Genomic DNA, 10,424 nt, shown 5'->3' with positions numbered 1-10,424 from the left:
TTTTTTAATTAACCCGTAACTCTTTCTTTTTGACGGTTAAAGCCAAAAAAATTGAAGGTTTTTGATAAAAACTCCCCAAAAATGCCCCTAAAGTATTTTGAAAAAAGCCTTTGGGGGCATATATCATTCATTCTTCCGCTTGAATGTAGGTAGGAACGAAATTTGGAGCAAAGTGATGGAGAGGCCTGGAGTTTTTTAAACTTAAGAGGTTTTTATCTCCTCTGATTGGGTTTATGTTGTCATATCTTAATGCAAAATGGCAGATTGGTGTTAAAATATCTTTCAACAAGAACAGTTTGGAAAGCTTTGATGATTCAAAAGAATTTAACAATCTTACACAAATTTAATTAAAATTCTTTATTAATAGAATATAAAAGATTAACAAATCACTAGAATTTGGGAAATATGTAAACTAAACATATGTTTACAACAAAATATTTGATCTTAACAAAAGACCACAACAATAAACAAACTCTGCTTAAAAAAATACTTATTATACAATAAAAAGGAAAATTCACCCAAAATGCTATTTGCTCCATGTAGATTGATAAAAACCTGTTGTAATTTTTAAAGTATTTTTTAAACAAACAACTCTTAATATTGAGTTATGTAGAGTTTTACATTGTGGACTCTCTTGTATTAACAATCAATTACGTCTAAATCAGAACTAGAGATGAAAAGTCTTTCAGACATATTTTGTGAGTATTTACTGACTATCAGGATAAATCGTTAATTCTCTCACTAAGAGTTCGAATAAGGGTATTATATAGAAAATATAGGTCATCGTGAATCCTTGAAAATATTTATAAATAATGTTAAGTTGGACAAAAAGAGCGCGCATATGGTGAAAAGTCGAAAGTGATAATTCATTAGTCATGTCTTAATAAGCAGCTTATTGTAAGCAGCATATTGACATTGATCGATCATCATTTTGCTCTTAGGGGTTCTTTTTGACCAAACACACACATATTATTTATGGGATAATCATATTATTAAAGAGGGGTCAACCGAACCGGATGAGTAATTTTTGTACTAGAAGTAGTAATAAATCTAAACTTGAATAATCACAGCCAAAATAAGGTATTTTTAAACTAAAAGAGTTGGTGGAATTAATGTAGACATAATATCGCTTTTTGCAAAGCTGAGTATTAAAACTTATAGCAAATTTTCTTTATATACTTTTTTTGCAGTTGCAAAGGATTCTTAAGGTCTTTCAGTAAAAATTTGATATAGAAGAATTTTTAAATGTTTTTATAAATTTTTATAAAAATTATATGGAATTATTATTTATAATTTAATTTAAATATCTCAATTTGTGAATATAAGTTACTTATATTAAAAAATCTAATTTCGACATTTACTACCTAGATATACCTTAGTGTTCGTTAGTTTCTTTATCCATTGATTTCAGACGCAGTCTCTCTGATTTTTAAGGAAAAATCCTGGCAATGAAAATTATCAAAACGCAATGTGTTTTAAGCATAGAATAGTTAATAATGCGTTATCACACGCATATCGTACAAAACTTTATCTACGACTCTAAAATATGAAAATAAACGGTAATTATTATTTAAAATTTGTCATGGCTTACTGAGGAAAATAGAAAATAAAAAAAGTTACTATAGTAACTGAATTCATTGCCGCCTTAGTGTGGGAATGAATTCATTATCACACTAGGGCGGTAATGCACTATTTTTCCCACGCATACTGAGTGAAAAAATTACTTCTTTTCTCAGGATGGTAGATAAAGAAATATATTATCTTAATGTTTGAGATTCAATTCTATATAATTATTGTTGGGCTAAAATCTTTTCTATTTTATCAAATAAACAATTTAGTACAATGATCTCCCACGGAGCATGTCTAGATGTAAACGTCGATATCTAACACAATACAAACTGTATTAAAATTTGAAATTTGCAAAACTTGAAAATTCGTTAGGCAATTATATAAATATCATAAAATTTGTATTAAATTTAAGAACATTGAATAATTTATACATTATTATTGATTTAGAATCTTCTAATTAATCGAATTCGTCTATGGAGACGATCTGGTGAAGCTGATAACTCTTCTTCACTATCGCCAATATTACCAAATGCTTCTTTTTGTATAGCGATCATAATATCACTTGTACTTCCACTTGGAGATGAACTTCGTTGCCAAATTGAGTCTCTTCGTCCTTTTTTTTAGCAAAAGAAAATGTCTTTATATAGTTAGAACTTGAATTTATTTAGTCACATTAATTATTTTAGAGATGGGTGACTTTGTTTTTCATTTAAGACTTTTATAATTAAATATCACCCCCCCCCCCCCAATATTATGTGATTGTCCAAAATAAAGTTAGATTTCAAAACTGGACTGCTTTTTTTGCTTACATTTTTTATTGTCAGAAAGTGTTACGCATATCGAATCCCATGGGCATACAAGATTTCTCAAGGTTCTTGTAGGAAAGGATCTCAATGTATAACCAGCCTAGCTTATTTATTTTCGAAGTCACTCATCTCTATTTGATAATTATAACTAAAAAAAACGTTTATTCTGTGAATAAATGTGCTTAAAAATTTGTGAGCAAAAATAAAAGTAATATCTACAAAGCATAAAATTATTAAAAGGACAAAAAAACAAAGTTATTGCAATAGTTCTTCCTCTTTAGTAATAAGTTATGATTTAAGCTGACTCTTTCAACGTCATAAGAAAATAAAATCTAAAAAATAATAATCCAAAAATTTTAGGGGGTTATTAATACTCAGTTTTAAATATTTTACATTAATGTTTTGTTTATTTGCATATTTAATTGTCTTTTACAAATTTTAAATCCAATATTTTTGATACATTTAGGTGGGTATTCATGAAATTTTGGTCATATAACGAATTGTTAAAATATTCTTGCAGCCAATTGATGGATTTTCACACACTTCCCTGTTCTACAAGAGAATGGTATAATCAATTTAAACGTCGATATTATAATCTTAGACATTCATGGATTAAAAGATCCAAATCATCGCCAATGAAGATTTAACGTTGCTTTATCTTAAAACACTCAACGTGTTTTTGTTCCACTCTTTATAGCTTGCAGACATGAACATAAACATCTAGGAGATATTTTAGGTCCAAGAACGATGGTTAGTAAAGGTGTAACTGAACTTGTCCTGAAGTAGTGAAATGCAATTTATCTGAAGAATGCCTTTCTGCGGGGTTTGCCATTGCCTTTAAACATATTACGAATAAGTGATTATTTTTTGGACGAAGATTTAGATCAAAATTATTTAAGAAAATAATAGTGAAGAAGTGAAAAAATTACACAATCCCCGGGAATCGAACGCCGGATTTTTGAGACGATCAGCGTCTTTACAACTAGATCACGGTAGTTTATGTGACTTAATGTGCAATTTAGTCAGTTGATCACTTCATACTGTACAAATTCAGTTGTTTATATATACAATTCATCAGAAATGACTTGATTAAAAATCCGAAATCGCACAAGGATCAATTTCTATGTACATACATATGACTGATTTCTCGAATTTTAAAAACTGATTACATTTGATGGGAACGATTACAAAAACGCCACTTTAAACCAAATCACACTCACAAAACATCACTTTTTGCAATCAAAGTTAAAATATTAGAAAACCTTGCATGCAGTACAACTATGTACATGATATCAGAGACTGGTTATGAGATTTATTTTCTTCGTCTCAATCTAAGACAATCTTCTTCGTCTCAATCTAAGACAAACCTTCTTCGGTCTCAATAATGTTAACACGGGATGTTTCTATAAAAAAATTTTTAGGCACTCGAGAGAACTGTTTGTCAAATTTTTGTTTGGGTGTTTACTGTACATTGGGTACTGTTGTGGCGGAAATTTTTAATGTTTGATTTTTAGCTATTACCTAAGCATTATAGTTGATAAAAAAAACTTTTATTTTGATTGGTAAACATTTTGTCTATTTTAGCTTCACTAAAACACGCCAAGTTGTCTGTGCTTACTTGAAAAAGAAGAAATTGTCTCTGGAAAAATTGAAAATTACCGGTAAAAAATCGAAATTGGTGAAAATCATATTTAAAATATAAATAAACGGGCAATGTGTACAGCCTTTTTTTGAAATACTAGCACTTATTTTAACGAGTGCTCAGTAAGTTAACTAAGCGCTCATAAATACACTGAAACCTGGTTAAGTGAGACATCAAGGGACTTGCAAATTTGTCTCCCTTATATTCCTCTAACATACTATCTCAGACATCCAGATATAAATAAATATCGGTCTCATTTACAGAGGGTTTCATTAATAGAGGTCGGAATACAGGTTATTCCGTATTTCAGTTATATGTTAGAGGTGCAATTATTAAATAAAATAAATTCAATTCATTGGCTATATTTGTTAACATCAACAGCTTTACTTTTTTAACAAATGGTTTTGAAAACTATATAGCATTTCTTTTTTTAAACCTTTCTGCCAACCATTACTGGCTGGCTTACCGGAACGTTTTTGTTACGAAATTGCTTGATCCATGTTAGCAAACACTGTTCAAGTTTAAGATATTCTGATATACTTACATTTTTCAATTTTCCCTGCCCTTCAGAACATTGTGATTGAATTTTTCTTTATTCTGAATTATCCTACAAAGAGTAGATTTTGGTACATTAAATTCGACACAGACTTTATCGCGTGTCGCCTTTTCATAAACGGATATTAACTTCAGTTTTTCACGTACTGATAACGATTTGAACCTTCGTTTCGACATTTTTCAAAAAAACATCCGTAGGATAGTAAAGCAAAACTACAACTAAAATTCACTCGCTCTTCTCTCTCAGTTATAGAGGTAACTATGACGATAAAATCGAAAGAAAATTATTTCGTCCGACTATCAGAGTTAATTTAGCGCCAAACTGTTGGGACCTCAGCAGGAGTTCCAGTTATGGAGGTTTCTCACTTATCCAGGTCCCACTTAACCAAGTTCCACTGTATAATATATATAAAAGCAATGTTCTCTAATTATGTGTAATAACTGTAGATTCCAATTTTTTTTGGGGAAATCCAAATGCTTCTCCGTATAGGTCGCAATTCTTCCGATTTCTATGAGTTCTATCGATTCAAATGACCTAAATAGATTTGCACCTTCAAGATTTGCACGGCTACTGTTTAATTTTTTCTTGTGGGTCTTATTGTGTTGGCACAGGGCAGTACCTAAACAAAATTTGTTCAATTGCTTCATTTAAAATTTAAACTATTTTTAATTTTTGACATTAATTTTTCGTGATTTTCAATTTGAATAGTAGTGTTTTATATTGTTTTAAACTAATTTTATTAAGATTTCAAGTTTGGTATAGTTGGTCGGTGTATTATTTTATCGTATCCTGCCTTGATATAAGAGTCATGAAATACATTTAAAAAAATAAACGAAATAGTGTTATGTACATATTAGAAACATGCATTAATGCGGGTGCGTTTTTAATGCTGAAATAAAACTTGCAAAAAGTATTGCCATATTTTTAAATTCTTTTCTTTGTAAAAACTCACCTTATTATGCATAAAAATCTTTAAAAAACTGTTTTAAAAATGTAAAAAAATAAAATTTTGGTTTGATTGTTTTTTTTGTTTAAATTAAAATAGATATAAAACACAGGCTGTAAAATGTATGGAGAAGAATTATATAAAAAACATGAAGTATACATTTAATTACATTAATCGAATTTCGCTCGGAGCATAGGCATACCGGCAGCCTGCTGTTGTGCGGCCGTTGTTGTCTTTGGTGATGATTCCGCAATGCTGGATGGTCGTTTCGTTCCATATAGTTGACGCCGTGTATGTCGTGAAACAGTCAATGATGCCAAAGAACAACGCCTTGGAGCTGCTCCTGGTTTGCCAGCAATATCAAAACTGTTCGCCTGTCGAAAATTAGTTAAAATGAATATAATCATAAAAAAATTGTTTTATTTACTAGCATTATTTGCGACTTTTCGTGCTGTTGTAAAGACAAATCATGGAATTTTTTTCAGAAAATAATAATGTATAACCATTTTCAATATCTAACAAAAGCTTTTATGTTCGAAAAGGAAAAAGATGTTTAAATATGAACTAAATTATAATATTCAATTTGACTACCCAGAAATTTATTAAGTTTTAAAATTGAATTTGGATTTTGGAATATTTTTAAATGACGTTATTAAAAGTTATTTTGTGAAGCGATATAGGCAACTGTCATAGCATTTAAAAAAAAATGTTTGCTTGTTTTAAATTACATTCAACAAAACTATTTACAGCCGTTTAGGGAAACTTGATAGAATAGAAAAGTTATATGTTTTGAGTTTCAGTTTGCGTCTCAGTTTTTTAGGAATTCTTGTTATTATTTTTAAATCTACGTTTTGAACAAAAAGCAATATTTTTCTTTGCTGAATTTTACATGAAGTTTCTTGAGTAGGTATGAAAACTATTTGTTTTGGGTAAATATTCATTTTGAAAGAAATGTTTTGTCTTTTGATGTCGAATTCCATTGGCGTCAAAGTTCAAAAGAAAATTATAAATATATTTATTTGCATTATTTTTAATATCAAAGCCTAATAGGTAGGTTATTCCTAGTTATTATAGGGGAAAATCTTCCACCAGATATTTTAATTTTAATAGATTATCAGAATAAATTGAAATTCTATTTTGCTCAATCTACCTACATTTTCCACTATAGCAACTTCTGACCAGCAAACCATTTTTTTTTTCAGGTGCCCTTAAAATTTTCGAATCCAATTTTTATTATTCTAATAAGAAGAGAAGTGTGCAAAAATGTAAAAATTATTTTGTTCGACACCCGAAAAACGTTTTGGAGCATTTAAATGACAATATTTTTGCGTTGATTATTCATTTATTTTCTACTGAAAATAAACAATAAATTTAAGCCTTCTATTAAACGGAAAATTTTTCTGGGTCATTATAAAAGAACGCTTTTCTTAAAAGATTTTCTTAGAGGAAAAAGTTAGCCGACTAAGTAATAATAGTTACCAGTTTGATGTTTTATGTCGGTTTTTTTTTAATTTTATATGAACTGAGATCTAAAAATTTACTTTTCCAAAAATAATATGAAATATTTTTTTTGAAAAACACACATATAGACCGTGGGACACCACAATTTTTTTTAAAATGATAAATACATACCGTAACTTCGTAGGAGGCTTCCTTTTGACGAGTCTACGACGATGTTTATTCGAAAAGGTTGAGTTTTCATATGAGTTATCGTTCTGAAAAAACGCAGCAGGAAATTTGTGTGACACTATGACCACTTGATTACATTAATAATTATTAAACAATAAAATATTTCGTCCGGCAAAAATACTGCACCGATGAGCTAGCTGTATATCACCTCGAACATGCCGTACTTAAGTATTTTTGTTTTTAAATACGTACATGGTTCACTTTTGGTGAATTTGTTCAATAATTATTAATATTATTAAGTGGTTAAAGTGTCCAACAAATTCCCTGCTGAGTTTTTTCAAAACGATAGCTCAAATATGACGTCATCATACTCATTTGAAAACGCAGCCTTTTCGAAAAAAAATTGTAGAGGAAAGTTTGGTAGACTCTTCAAAAGGAAACCACTCACAAAGTTTCAATTATGTATTCATCATTTAAAAAAACTGTGATCTCGCGAACTAAGCAGGACACCTTCACTTTCAGGAATGTTTAAAATTTGTGTAGCTTGTAAATATATTTTTACTGAAAACGATCTAATACCACTTTTGATTATTTTAGCGTGGCTTTTTAGCAAGGCAAAGATATAAAACCAGTACTAATATTACTAAGAAAACACTAAAAAAGTAAAAACCTTTCTAAATCCTGGTTTTTTCGCATTAAACACATCAATAATGGATGCAATCATGGATACAATTAATAATCCCACAACACACCAAACAACACCTGTACCACGTGATTCATTTTCCAAAATAAAATCATTTTCTTTTAATTTTTGTTGTTGCTTAAAATTAACATCAAATTTATACTTTTCCGAAGCAGCTTTAGCTAACCATAATTTTTCATAATATAATTTTTGTTGAAATGTACATTGCGTTTGTTTCAATTGAATTTCATCCAAAATTTCAATAATTTTTTGTTGTTCGTGTTCATATTTTGTACAAACAGGTTGTGGTGGTAGAATATGAAGAATTGGTCGTTTTCGAATTATTTTTTGAGTATTATTCAGAATTGTTGTTGAGTTATTTTCAGTAATATCTGTTTCAGTGGTTATTACTTCATTTTCAGATGATAATATACAAAATTGTACGATGTAAAAAATTAAAAATGTTGAAAATATTATTCCAAAAGTGATTAAGATTTTATTTATATTTATAGTATCAGTCATAATTTTTTGATTTTGGTACAGAAATACGTTAAGATTTTTTGTTTGTTTTGAGAAAGGCACAACAAGTTTTTAAGAAAATTTTGGATTTTATAATTAATTGAATATTAAAAACACTATAAATAAATATTATTTTATTGGACACAGTAAAATGAGTTTAATTACGTTTAATGTTTGTATTATTTTCAAATTTTAAATATTTCGATATATTTATGTTTAATGAGCGTCATAACTAAATGTATAATAACGTCGCGACGGTTTTAGTTTCGCCTACATCATCGCACATCGGATCAGTACGGTAGGTTTAACAGTGAAAACTTTTATGTAATAGATGGATGCGGTGATGTATTTGATGAGTTGGTTTGGTTTTCCAAATCGAACGACTATCTTTACATGTTTGTTTGTTTACGTTTATGTTAGAAACAATAATGAAATGGAAAAATTAAACATGGCCCCTGGAAATCGAGATTCAGGTCTTTCATAGCTAGTGCCTTAAAAATAGTCCAAGGCAGAGAGTTGTGTTTGGTTTTTAAGTAATCTGTTAATAACGCTCTTTTACATTTTCACGAACCCAAATACTACTAACTATAATAACTTCAATATCTAATTTGTATTATATAAAGTTTTAGAGGTCTAGAAGCCTCGGATTCTGACTTATTTTTGCAAAAATGGATATATTTGATTTAAAAAAATGTTCTTTCCGTGTTTGTATTATTTATGCTTATTTTAAAAATAATACCAAAATAAAAAATTTTCATTGGAAATCTATCTAACAGTGGACCTTTTGCAGGTCATAAGAAGAAGATCACGGATGAGAGTGATGATTGAAGTGTAAGCTAATTTATTTTTATTTCTTGCTATATAGTTTTGAAGCTAAAACTAAAAGGGATGTCACGAGCTCAAACAAAAGTCATTTTGCGGAAACCAGTGGGATTTTATTCTAGATAGACCACTTTCAAAGAAGAGCTCAAATAATGGTCTCAAACTGATTCAGAAATTCAGTTTTGAGCAGGTATGGTAAGTAGAAAGTTATGAAAATATGTTATGTTATTGCATGATGAATTTTCACATCATTTGCCATCACTTATGCCCGCTAATTTCTACCTCTTTTTAACCCCGTAAGGCGATGAGTTTCAATAAAATACGAAAGACGCCTTCTATCAATTTTGTTAAAGAATGTTTATGAAAAATTTGAAGTAGATTACTCCAAGGAATCACGTTGCCCATCCAAACTTCAAAACTTCAAACTTCTCCCCCCGTTTTTCACTTCTTAGCCTACGTCATACAAAGAATACACCCTTCAAATTTCAGGTCTCTACGGTCAATGACTTAGGCCGTGCGTTTATCCGTCACTCAGCCGTTCAGGATTAAGTATTTTATATGTATAGATAATTTTGTAGCTAAAACATGAAAAATAGCTATTTTTTCGAACTCGAACCCATTTTCTCGTTTTTGGGTGTTTTTTTATGTTTGTTTTGAAATTTTCTTATTATTCCCTAAGATAAATTTAATTTTGCGAATAACTCATTTTAGAACTTGTATTTTTTCCGGCATTGAGTTAAGTTTCCTTAAATACCTCTACAAAAATGATATTATAAAAATTAAGTCCCCCCGAAACTGGGTCTGAATGATTCTCGGGATAGATCTATGCATTTGGCAGTACCTTATATATTTACGAAATTGTTCAATAATAATAGCCCTCGGCTCTTATCGGAGGGTATTAAAACATGTAGTATACAAATCTGTAATCACAAGATGTCTAGGTGATCTAGTGGTATCTCGATCATTCAATTTTTGGGATATTTTTCTTGCGTCACGGTAAAGAATGCAATCGTTTGTACACTGATGTTGCTTATTCGCTATATTTATTTGAACAATATTGTACCTAATGGAATTATATAGGTTTATAGGTTTAATCAATAGGATTGCACAGTCGCACTGTACAAGTTATGATAATAATTGCATATATTATTGATAATGAAATGTTTATTGTGATATAACTGACTAATTGTGTTTATATTTGATGTAAAAACTACCTTCAATTTAATAGTTCAATTATTATTATATGAATTTAT

This window comes from Chrysoperla carnea, chromosome 2 (genome assembly GCF_905475395.1).
Source record: "Chrysoperla carnea chromosome 2, inChrCarn1.1, whole genome shotgun sequence".
NCBI classification, from domain to species: domain Eukaryota; kingdom Metazoa; phylum Arthropoda; class Insecta; order Neuroptera; family Chrysopidae; genus Chrysoperla; species Chrysoperla carnea.
Note: the sequence above shows the minus strand (reverse complement) of the source record.